General features: G+C 43.1%; 1 protein-coding gene across 8 annotated transcripts in view; it reads left to right on the top strand.

Moving 5' to 3' along the window:
- The window catches only part of SZT2 (SZT2 subunit of KICSTOR complex), a 2,035,845-nt gene that overhangs the window by 18,125 nt on the left and 2,004,297 nt on the right, over window positions 1-13,423 (top strand). The window lies entirely within an intron of this gene.

Here is a 13,423-nt window from a genome sequence, read left to right as displayed (position 1 = left end):
GAGGGAATGCTTGGGATAATTAGCAGTGGACTGGGGGTGGGGCCATTTACATCTCAAAGCAAATGTTCCACGTTGCTTTGGCACACCTTTGCTTGCTCATGTTGACTGTTTAGTAGTTTATTAAAAAAATACTCTTATCACAAATTTCGCCGTACTTGGAAAGCGCCTGTGTGTGAACTCATTTCCAGAAAATGTTTTGGGTCATTGGCTGTCAGGCTGTCCCATAAAAGGGCAAAGCTGACAGGACCACTGCGGTCACATACATTCATGTTTGTTGTTTGACGGGGTGGATTTGCACCGCGCAGGCACAAAGGGGGCCAGTGTGTTGCTGTTGGGTGGAGGGAGGGGGTTACCTACGCTCTAGTCCGAGTGTAACATTAGGAGACACTCCTGGATTTTCCTTACTGGGGGTTGTTGTGTTCGAAGCCTAAGGTGCCCTTCATTGTTATTTTTTGCAACACCCTGGCAGCTCTCCCTTCTTTGGTGTTCGTTCGCTCGCCGGGGTGGATGGTCAGTGGGTTTCTGTGTGTGTCATCCATAAAAAATGTGATTTATTAAAAAGGCTCCTGAGTCCTCTCCCTTTCTCCTCCCTGTTGCTTCCACAGACAAGCTCCAGTTTCCTGATTTTTACATCCACTTAACACTAACACGAGACGCAGAGAGGAGTTGCTGAATGCATCATTGAGAGCACACATGTGTCCAACAGATGAGCTCTTCATGTATGTGGTTTGTGAACTATAAATAGTAAACACACTCCAGTATAATTGAGCCCAAGCAAGAAACATACCTTTTGAAAAAGAGCTCACATTTTTGCAAAAAACAGGCATTTTACATAATATTTTAAATTAGTGAATGTAATGATAACTGACGGCATACAGTATACACCATACGGACTACATGAGGGCCTGTTGCAGTGTTACGGATTGCTGCCCAACTGCCACTGCTAAAATGTGCCGATTTTTCAGAAATCATGCCATGTGTATCTATTAACTAACCAAAAAAAGTTCCATCCCAGTCAGTGTGGGGGATGGGAATGGAAGTAGCACATCGTACTATTTAGAATAATGCACAGTCAGATTTGTAATGCAGTATTACCGCAAACCATATTCCCCGCAATAGCCTATGAGGGGAATACCTGATGCTTGGTAATCAAGCAGTCAGTAACAAGAAAGCACTGCCTCTTTAGCTGTAGTCCCGTGAAGCCAGGATGCCTGAGTTCATACTCCAGCTTACATGTCAGTGTGATTGAACCTATGCAAAACACTTTGCTTCCATTGCCCCATTACTGAAAGAATAAAAAAAAAAGGTGCAACGGATGCACCTTCTTCAAATGCTGCCTGCCTCTTGGAAATGTGGTAATCCTTGTGCCTAAAAGCTTGTGCTCAGTGTAGAAATATTTGACCATGCACATCAAGTGGCCATTGACTAGTCTTCATTGTGCCGCAATGAATGCCTTGTTGTAATGTGTCTATCTTTCCTATCTGCATAGCATGCTGTTCAGGATGTTTGTTTGCATGTATGAGGTAACGAGTGAGTGCTCAGTGTATGGAATGTCCTGTGAGTGTGCTGCTTTCCCTATTTTGCCAACCTCTAATCTGAAGCCCGAAAAGTAGATGCACGCAGTCTTGAAATGCGGCCAAATTTGCACAGACCTGCAGATGAACTTAACTAGTCTGCTGTTAAATCTCAGTTACCAGTTTAATGGTATCCACTACATAACAATTGCTCAGTTTACTAGTGCTGATTTGATAGCTCAGTGGGTTGAGCGCTTGCTACTGCAATGTGTGTGTGATCTGCAGGTTGCAGGTTCGAATCCCTGCAAGGCCATCTCAGACTTTCATCCTCTGAGATTGATAAATGAGTACCAACACAGGTTGGGTGATATTGTATGCATATTTGTTCTATAAAAAAGAGCTTAAGAGTAGGTGCTATACAATAACATATTATCATTTGGCCTTGGACGTCTGCTTGCATTGATGATGGTTTGAGGGCCACTTTTCTTGATGCAAGGGGTGGGCCACTTTTTGAGGTGACCTTGAAGGCTGGGCCACTTTTTTGAGGCGAGGGAGGGCCACTTTGTTTTGGGTGTCCGGGCCTATTTCTTGTTCCAGTCCGACCCTGACTGTACCCTATACCAAGGAGAGGGAAGGAGCACCCATAGGTCTTGACTTCATTCCCTAGGACTGACTGCAAACAATGGGTGTTTCTGTCTTCTATTGTACAATTCCAGTCTAGCTCCCACATTTGTTGTAAACATTTTGTTGGGGTTGCTTGTCCGTGTTTCTATATTCACACCTAGGGGTTCTAGTGTGGCCCTACAGCAACTCTCCCACTGTCCTAAGATGTCGTGTTAGAGAGAATCATGTGTAGTGCCCTTAGAGACCACTACACACAATTATTACTACAAGTAGTAATACAAGTTCTCCTTTGGTACAAGCCTGTACTACTATGTTAAAGTGGTAGCAGTAGCGGAGCAGCCAGACATATCTCAAAAGTATATGAGCAGTAGCAGAGATTACACAAAGGGACCATAATTACTGTGACTCAAGCAAACACTGACTCAAGGTTTCAGGTAAAAAAATATAAGTACATTTATTTTTAAACCATCTGTAAAACACAACACTTGTATTAATTCAAAACCACATGAAAATATACTACAAACAACCAATTCTCTTGGCACAGAATAACTCAAGTTAAATACTTCCTGTTTTGGCGGACCGGTGTTGTGAAACAAAAGACGTTACTGGGGATACACATGCGATCACTTTTTGACAGCTCGGTCGTATTAAAGAAACGCATATCCGCGGCTAGAAATGTTACCGGGGCAAAAACACACTTAGCACTTGGGCTGACCAGAGAGAGTTGGGGGCAAAAATCATATGCAATACGTTTGTCAAGGCAGACAGAATCAGAGAACACTCGCTGACAGAAATACAAAAGTCAATAGGCCGGAGCCAGTGTTAAGTGGAACCAGGTTCCTGTTGTTGAGGATCACACAGTCAGACCGTTCAAGATTCAACGTTGCCAGGAGTACTTGGATATTGTCAACAGAGGAAGCAAAAGTTATAAGACGGAGGGAAGACAAGGGCAAGCCTTGGAAGAGGAGAAAAGGGATTCACCCTAGTTCCTCAAAGCAGAACACAGTACCTTATTCAATGAAGAAGCTGGTGCCATGGCAGTTGTTCCTGTTGGTTTCCTGCAGACCCAGGGTTCCTGGAGCTTCGGCTAGAAGGACTACGTCTGGAGGGGTCTGTACCACACAGGGATGAAGCCAGCAGCAGCGACGGTGAATAAAAGGTCTGCTCCTTTAAAACAGGAGAGGCTCCTCAGATGGCTATCCGGACCACTACAGCAGGGTGCAGCGATTTCAACCACGAAGGAGGTCCTCTGGCTGTGGAAGATGAGCTGGTTGACCCCACCAAGCTCAAGGGAAGAAGACTCCGGAGTGGATCTTCTCTGATCGTCGAAGGGTAGATAGCTCGGAACTGCAGCAAGGCTTCAGCAGGACTGGGCAGTTGCAGCAGCCAACTTCTTCTCCGCTTCTCTTCGGTTCCTTGTAGTTCCAGTGGCGACTCTGACGTCCAGCTCAAGAGTCCTGCCTTTTATGCAAAAATCCCCCATTCATGCAGCCTGGCTGTCAATCACGCAGCAGGGGGGTTGTCCAGCTCAGACAAAGAAGTAAAAGTAAAGTAAAACACAAGAAGGACTTTAACAAAAAGAAATGGCGAATAAACCCGACCAGAGCCAAAAGAAAGAGTATTTGGTCAAGCAGGGTTTATGTTCGGAGCTAATATAATAGCCTAAAACAATACCACGTTTATATAGTATAATCGCAGTAGAAAAGTTAGGGTAGATACCACTGCCACGTCTAAATGTTAAAAGAGCAAAACAAGGCTCTAGGAGGTACAGATAAAAAGGGCTAAGGATTAACCCTTTCCAGTACTCCATGTAAAATGGGGTGTACTGGATCTGTGGTTAAATGACTAGGTAAAGTTTAATGGCAACTTTACCCTTTTCTGGGGGACAGTAGTCAGCCCCAGAAAATGGAGTCGGTGGGAAGCCTAAGACAACCCTGTGTCTCTGCACTGAAGGTGCTGTGTAATGCACAAAAGAAGGGGGCTACTGAAGTGGTTTACTCCAGAGTCCACAATCACAAAAACAAGATGAAATACACATGGCAAAACATGGGTAAGAGTGGGGGAAAAGCTTGCACTCTTACCAAGTGAAAAAAAATAACTCCAGAAATCCAGCAAAGCTGCTGGGGGACTCACTAGCTAAGGGAAAATTAGCCATAAAATGAGAATTATCCCTAACAGTCGGGACCCATCTTGCCCAACTCTGCACTAAGGATTTCAAAAGGTGGAGCTGGAGTTGCCAGCAAGCATTTCTGAAATAACAATAGCGACTTCCAGACCACTCTTGCATAGCGATATTCCTCCCAATTCGTATGTGATCACTGAGGTCACTATCAAATTCGGGAGCTTTCAAATATTCCTCCACAATGCCCCTTCTAGCGAGGCCCACACCCTATAGGGGGTAAAAAGAAAGCCCTCTGCTCCAAAAGTCAAAGCCGAGTGGCTTTAGCTTCGTAGTCATTACCGGCTGTAATGAGTATTTACCAAATCCTCTATGGATCATGATCGCCTGTGATGTGAACTTTAGTGGCTTTTTTTTGTTTTTAGAGTCAGTAGCTTTGGCCCCTCATCCCTTCGATTATTAATATGGGTCCTGAGATGGACCAGGGATTGAACATCAGTTACTGAGATTTGTTCTAAATACCCTTTGTGTCTAGAATTCCCTTTGCTACTTCTGGATCCGAAAACCATGATTTTCCTTTTTTGGTTTATTTCCTGGCTGTCAATCAGGAGATCCTGAAGTATCTTTTGAAGTAGAGATCCATTTCTGCAGATGACTTAGCAGCACTCTCCCAAAAGTGTTGCCCGCTACATCAAGGAGAGCGATAGGGCCATAGTTGGATATGCCTTATCGTTCCCTTATGGATTGGGACAATGACTACTGACTGCTATGATTTGGGATCTCTCTCTGCCTTCAGGATTTGTTTGAAGAGGGTAGACATAAACGTGCCCATTCCTCTGGTGCATCTTTGAGCATCCTGCTCGTGATGCCATCAGGCCCCAGACCTCATGATCTACTTGCCTTCTTGATTAGCATCATCAGATCAAGCTCATCAAATGAGATGGACCATCCCAATCCCTTCACCTGTGGGGGCCTGTAGCAAATGCATCCTCTCTTGGAAAATCATTTCTCATAGTGGGAAATCCACTGGTTTTCTGACACCTTATTAGGTAAAACCAGACTTTTCTATTTGCCATGGTTATTCATTCGTTTCTGTATAGCTCTTATGTCCCTACTCATTAACTTCTGTAACATTGCTTCTGCATCTTGCTGCAACAATGTAGCCCTATATGAACGAGTTTCGAGTTGAAATAAGGTGGAGGGCTGAACGAAAGCCCTCCACCTTATTTCAACTCGAGGATCTAATCTCCTTTTGAAAATGTATTTTTTTCATTTGCCATTCTTTCATTAAACTTGTGGGGGTGGTTTTTTCCTGGCCCTTAGTTTGGTTCCTTTTAGCTCTAAATTCTAGTAGCAAGGGCACATAATCCACCTCTATCCTCTCAAAATTGGAGTTCAAGGCTCTAACACCGGCTGGCTTGAGTCTTACTCGGTTACATCCATTTGTGGCTTCAATGGCATACTGCCATACTTTATTCCTCCTTTTGATCCCTCACCCTTTGAGGGACAATCTTAGGAGGGAGTGATTGCTATTATTTTGGGATAGATTCTCAAAGACGTAAATCAAAATGCACGAGTATACCCCGTTTGACCTGGTTGGCCCTGGCGTGCGGTCGTCCTCACATTGTCCATTTAGCATACGCAGCTCTTTAGCTTTCATTAAGTCCAGCCACGCCAATGCTCTGTTTCTGCTACCCCTTTGCCCCTCCTCCTCATCATTCCCCCCCATGTTAGATAATCAAGGTGCATTTAAGTCTCCTCCCACACATGTATAGTCAACATTATGTCGACTGTGGCATTCGTCGATAACAACAAATGCTTGCAGGAACTTTTGTATTTTGATCTCCACTGGATTCCAATAGATGTTCACAATTAGGATCCATGACCATCGGGCTGGAGAAGTCCCACCCACTCTTACACATGTTGCCTGAATAAATGGGTTCTGCATAGTTAGTCCACCATTGATAGACCTCTTCTGTTTTTTACGAGGGTCATGAGACCAAGCGAGGGCCTCCCTTTTGTTCCACACTTGGCTGGATTAATATTAGCGCTGTACCCATCATAAACTGGAGCCCTTACTAACTCTTGTAAACAAATAATATCCATGTTTCCAGAAGTTGTTCCTCAACCGCCAAGAGAGAGAAACCTCTGGTGTTACCAGGTCTCCAGATAAGGTGCGTACGAGGCCTTTTTACACACGAAAATCTTGCAAATACGACAGCGTTATTATTTTCCTGTGTACAGTTACACACAGGTTTAGAGCAGAGGGCAGTACAATGGTCAGGTTATTTGACACAAACCAGAAGGCTTCTTTTGATTTTGATCTACATGGATGTAATTGCAATCTACCTCTGAAACAGAATGTATTTCTCTGAAGCCTTTCAAAAAAAGAAACTGCACACTGTGATAAAAGGAATGCTTTCTTTCCATTCAGCTTCAGAAGCACTGTGCAAATGTTCCTAGAATTTTAGGATTGTATAATTAATAAGATGGAAAACTAAGTTGCAATTGAGAATTAATATTTTGCAACAAATGATGCTTTTTGTTTCCAGTGAAAACAAACCAGTATTGCCCAATTGTATATTTCAGAGTTCGGGTGCTGTGTGCATAATCATGCAGAGGCAGATCATTTCTACACTGATCATTTAATTTACACTCTAATTATAGGAACAGTGTGTAAAATGATGACTATGCACAGTGTAGTTTACATCCATTCAACCTTGCAGTCAATGGGGTACATTACTAAAAATGGTCAGTGGCAGCAGAGTCTTTGCTCAAGAGTGAGTGAGTGTTATTACACCAATCACATGTGTTCTAGCCTCTCAAATTTTCAAGACTAAAATTAAACATCAAAAACCTGACTCTCCATGAAGTGTAAGCACTGTTCAAAAACAAACAAATGAAAGTTACATTAGTAATAGAAATATAAAGTCAGCAAAACTTGTCCTTGTGATAATCCAGATAGGTATTTAACTTCATGTAGTGCTTCATAAATGAACATCGTCCAACATCTAGGTACTGTGATTATTATACCTCGGTCGATAGCTCTGCCGGTTGAGCACTCATTGCTGCTATCTGTGAGTGATCTGTATGTTGCAGGTTTGAATCCCGGCAAGTCCAACTCAGCTTTTCATCCTTTTGAGGTTGATAAAGGAGTACCGACTTTGGTTTGGCGATAATTGTGATAAATATGTTCTATGTACAGTGCTTTGCCAAAAGCGCTATATAAATAACCATTTGACCGTTAGATTAGATATAAAATTTAGCATGGAGTCCTTGCCTTTCTGCACTGTTGTATCATAACATTGGCATACCATTAGGTAGTCATAGCTCCAGAAAATGAGGACTTTCATTAAATATCAAAAGACAATTCTGCTATCGAACCTCAAAACACACAATACAATTAATTTTTGCTTTACTATGTAATTGGCTAGGTTTTTGTGATTTCAACATTTAAATATATACAGGAGAGATCAAATGGCCAGACCTTAGAGAAATAATGAAAGGTGTATTCTGTCACAATACAGAAAGCTGCCGTACAGTAATGATTTTCATACAGTTTGTGCATGCGTCGGCTGGATGTTACATCCATTTTACTCTCTTGCAAAGGAGAAAAGTCATTTTTACTCTCTTAAAATCACATTTACTTCCAAACAGGGAGTAAAATACTCCCACCTCCAAAATCTTATCTGGAGCACTGGGTGTTGCAAAAGCCCAATCCATCCCTTCTCTCGCTATTAGTTTCGGTAACTATCATTTCCACACCACTCCCGATCTCTCCTCTCTCCTCTCTCCTCTCTCCCTCTTCACCTTTTGTTTACAAGGATTTAATGGTCCGCTCTCCCATAGTAATACTCTTAAAAGATAATTTTTTGCATACCCTCATATTTGGATATGTGGCCGTTTTCTTCTGAAACTTCGTTCTCACTGTCCGTGTCTTACATTTTCTCGGGGTTATGACCAGTTTCACACTCGGCCCTTTCCTTTGTTCCTCTTTTTGCGTTTGAAGAGCATCTCATCTATGTTTGTATTGGAGGTCTTACCTCCAAAGGTCTTTCTTTGGTCATCAACTCTGTTAAATGGAATCCCCATTGATGTAGTAAATGGGCTGTCCATAAGCAAAATCAGCTGCAGGAGTGTGTGGTTATAAGATTGATGGAAGGATGACTGCTTATAGTGCAGGGTACAATAGAGGGGGTGAGTTTAGTAATGGCTGCACATTATGCCCCTAACCAAGTCAAGCAGCATTTATCCAGGGTGCCTTAGATACGATACTATCCACTGCAGGGGACCTCTTCATCATAGGACGAGATGAACTGCTAGACAGGAACTCTAAGGACGGGACCCTCCCCGAAGGAGAGCAGACCGGGGCACCCATGTTGCGCTATTGCAGCAAGGTGGTTGATAGACATGTGGAGAGTGATGCACTCATGCGCTGAGGGCTTCGCCTTCTCTGTCCCCCACACCACCTATACTACAATTGATTCCCTGCTCATGCATAGGGACCAAGGGGGGGGGAGTGGTTAGCATTGCTGTTCGACTTGTGGGGTGGTCTGACCCTGATATGGTTGTAATGCAACTTGATATTGAAGTGCTTAACAGGGCAGACAGATGGAGATGCAGTGACTCCCTATGGCGGGACCCACCTTTTGATGACAAGTTTTCAGAAGATGCTGGTGCATATTGTGAGATTAATGGCACTGATTGGATGGATGTTAATGTGGTCTGGGATGCTGGGAAGGCCACCTGGAGTGGCCAAGGAGGGAGCTCGAAAAAAGTGGGAACAGGGACTGCGGTAGGATGTGCTTAGGGTGGAAATTTACAAAAGGGAATTGTAGATGCACATAGAGGGGCAGTACGATGAACAGGTGTTGGAGGCAATACAGAAGAGGAGGTCGGAATTGAAGGTGCTCTGCCTGGGTGGTACCCTATGCAAGCTAAAGTACATTAGGCAAAGATTCTACGAAAAAGGAAACCAGGCAGATGCATTGCTGACAGCAGGGCTTGGAGCACAGAAGGATGAGGGATGGGGTGACGTGGATACGCCTGAGCGGAGTGCGGAAATATTTGCACTATGTTATGAGGACTTGTATGCAACAGTGTGTTCAGGGTCAGGTATTGCATGGGAGGAATATCTCCGTGGTGTGGAAATGAAGAGGGTTACATGGCCCAGAGGTCGAGTTCTTATTGAGCCCAATTATCGCTGAGGAAGTGTTGGCAGTGATCCGGTGGCTCCCCAATAGGAAGGCATCGGGTGAGGATGGATACACAACAGGTTTCTATAATGTTTACGGGGATCCTTCTGAAGGACATGACCAATTTTTATAACACCCGAGACAGGGATTGCCCTGGCATGCTTAGTAATGCGCTTATAACGGTGATACCCAAGTAAGGGAGGGACCCAACCCATTGCCCCTTCAAACCTCCGATAGCATTGCTCAAATGTTGACAACAAAATATTTACACGCATAGTGGCTTCCTGGCTGGAGGGCATGATGCCATGGCTGATAGACTCCGATCAGGTGGGCTTTATTGCGGGACGAAAAGGTACGGATGCCATAAGGAATACTTTAGATCTCATGGAGTATATCTCGTCAGAATCGGAAGGGTACACGTTACTCCGCCTTTATGCCGAAAAGGCGTTCGATTGTGTTTTTATTATTATTTGCGACGCTTTGCAAGATGGGGTTCAAGGCAAGAATACGCTGTGCAATTTATGCTGCGCCGAATGCGTGGATGGTGGTTAACGGAAAGACGTCCCTAGCCTTTCGTCTCAGTAGTGGTACGAGGCAGGGGTGGCCCTTTCCCCACTGCTCTTCGCTCTCTCCATAGAACAGCTCAGTATAAAGATGAGACAGGATGAGCAGATATCTGGCATTAGAGTAGGGGAGGCGGAGTATGGGCTCAGCCTTAATGCAGATAATATCCTCCTTCATCTCTGAGGTGGCCACCTCGGTTCGGGGGTGCTCTGATTGTTAGCTGAATACGGTGTAGTGGAACAGATGGATGCCTCTCCTCTGGTCCCCGCCCCCTCACCACCATCCTATTGAAGTAGCGGATGAATTGGGAACCCATGCTTGAATCCGTGCAACATTCCTATACTGCGTCGAGTGTATGAAAGACGATATGCACTCAGGCAGCCATTCGGAATATAGCCTCATGTTGAGGCAGAGGAAGGATGCTACCAGGAAGAGTGTGCACTGCCAAGATGCCAGAATGCGGCTATGGATAATATAGACAATCTCTAAGTAAAGTCTGACGGCAACAGAATAGTGTCATAAAGAAGATGTATGAATCTATGCCGAAACAATCTGAAAATACTTGAGACTGACAATGTAAATGAAACATGTACCTAAAGACGAAGGATGGCACAAGGGCAACGTGCTGGTCTTGGAGCAAGAGCACGCAGAGCAACTGAGTTTTGAATCCTGGGTCTGTGCTTAGAAACGGTATGGTATTAGGCGTGTTATAACAAACCAATAAAATATATAAAAATAATTGTGAATATCAAAAGATGAAGTAACGTGCCGACTAATAACTATAAATACTGTAAAGCAAGATAGAAAAGGCATATTGAAGCTTGCTAAAAAGAGATGTATATACATAACGTTTAGGATGGCCATTGGAAGAAAATGGACGGTGGCTCGTGTAAGAATTAATCCTGCGACCTCAAAATACGAGGATTGCAAATTGAAAAAGCTGTTTACGTGTCGAGAATAACGGAGTACCTTGGCCTGGGATTAAGGCGGCTATTTCGAGAGATGGGTTTAAGACACAACGGGATTCGAATGAACAGACCACGTGCGTAAGACATATTTCTGCTAAGATTAGGAGAGACAAAGACATTTGTAGGTACCAAGTGTTGAACAACCACAAAGTCAAAAGCCTATGTGAGGTGGTGTGAGCAAGTCTGTAAAGGCCACAATGGGTGATAGTACCCTGTTTAATAAAATAAAATAGTAGTAGATGCAAGGCTGAAATGGACAAAATTGTGGTCTCCTAACACGTGACTCGGAAAGTCAAAAATGAGGGCTATTCATTAAAAGCACAGATGGAGATAGTGGTGTGCTCATACTCTCTTGAATGTTCCAGAACAGTGAGCAGACTACGAGGTCGACTACAAACAGAAGTCTTTGGCTAAGTACCAGGTCGATGACATACAATGGACTAATTGGGAAAATGGGGAGTAGTGCGATGGGATTCAAGCGCCTAGGTTTCGTGTGCACTCACTTGGTTGGATCGGGTTGCCAACCAATCGTAAAGCCTGTCACGCACTTTTACATACAATGCTGCATTTACCAATCCACTGCCATATTCTCTGTTATAATCAGTATATTGCTTATGTAGAAATAGCTCAGGGCTTGTCCTACGGACATGGGACAGCCAATGAGATATTAACTTTTATATAATTCTATAAGTAGACTTACTGGCCAAATCCAATCCCTCTTGTTAATAGGTTTTGCAAATGCCACGTAGGATGACGTCATTGACGTATGAGAAAGTATACATTCTGTACAAGCAAGGGAAAGTGTGAATACGCATGCATTTATTTTGATAGCTGTTATCTCCCTGCTTTCTTTCATTGAGTTTAAAGCAGTATTTTACCATCTTCCTTGGGTCTGTCTGGTTATTTGGTCTGAGATATTTACTGGTAATTCCATCTAGCGTATGCTAGAGGACATTTGGTAGCGGTGCGGATGGTTCTAATGTAATGACCTAGATCTAGGCCCAGATCCCGGATGATCGCCTGCTCCTACCATTAGACAAACGATCGCTGAGTTTTCTGCGAAGAGCAGGGTGTAAAAGAACACATGTTCTAGATTCGGATGGCAGGTCCCCTTTGATGAAATTCCTGTCCGGACCCCGCAGGCCCCCCGCGGACTGTAAGGCCAACTGGACGGTTGTGGGAGAGTGGATGCCGACGGACTAAAAATGAATAGCGGATGTAAGTAGACCATCGAACGTGGTAAAATATAAAGGGGGAGGGATTGTGTTGTGTACATATAAATAGCAAGAGTAACTGGATTTTTGGGGATTATAAAGTAGAGAAAAGATACCTCGATTTCACAGGCCAACGAGGGACGGAAAGAGTCCATGCCATAACTCCATATAGGAGTGTTAAGGATTCCTGAGGCATAGAGCCAATAAGAAGGGAGTGCATTAAACTCTGAGACGGAGTAAATATGAAGAGATGAGATACATTTACGAAGAATAGTAAAGGAAGTGCACATGTGTAGGGGGTTTATATGCTATGTTTCTATAAAGCCATCTGCATGTTTAAACAGTGTGCAGTCAAAAAGTTGAAAAAATAAAGTCGAACAAAATGTCAAAAAAGTTGAATGTTTTCTTTTTTTATTTATATGTATTTTTGCGTTTCGTAAGTAAAAAAAAAGTGGTAAAATAAACAAAAATAGAAAAAAAGGGGGTTGGGTGAACCCCCATTTCGAATAAAAAACGTAATGAAAAAGAAATTTGATGTTTATTTCTAATTTCTTTTTCTATTTTTTGACTTTTTACATTGTTGTTTTCGATGTAATGACTAAAACCTGTTTAAACTGAAAAAAACAGCAAAAATAAAAGCTTTTTTGGTACATTTATTAAAGAAAGGATTGATGTCAATCGGATGATTAAAATTAGATGAAATTAGTATACGAATAAAGGAGAACCGTAAGATACTAAAAAATAAAGAACAATATAAAGATAATTGATAGAAAGTGTAAACGAAGGAGCAAGAAGAACATTGTTACAAAAAACAAAATTCCTCAAATATGCTAAATATTTTTATTTATGGATTACGAGAGCCGATTGATAAGTATTGGTAATCTAAATTGACTGGTCACTAAGGAGGACACACCTCTTTTACACCTATGCAGAACATTGCTAAGATATACAGGCAAAATTAGGAATAGCAAGGACGGTACCACGGTAGCAAACTCGTCTCCCTGCCTTAGTTATCAGTGCGGGAGGGTCCCATAATTCGTTGACATCTGTTATACTACATGTCAGTTGAAGTTCCCGGTCTTATGATTCCTTTCACAGAGGCTTTGCAGGTCTGGTTTCTAAAAGGGCAAAGGCTCTTCCCTCCATGTTGTCCTTTCCGGTCTCATTGCCTTTCTTCTCTCTTTGAACTGCCATCCTGGAATAGCTGCCTCCCAGTGCTTTTGTC

This window comes from Ambystoma mexicanum, chromosome 1q, assembly GCF_040938575.1.
Source record: "Ambystoma mexicanum isolate Mex_15411 chromosome 1q, UKY_AmexF1_1, whole genome shotgun sequence".
Classification (NCBI taxonomy): Eukaryota; Metazoa; Chordata; class Amphibia; order Caudata; family Ambystomatidae; genus Ambystoma; species Ambystoma mexicanum.
Note: the sequence above shows the minus strand (reverse complement) of the source record. Positions and strands in the feature narration are given on the sequence as shown.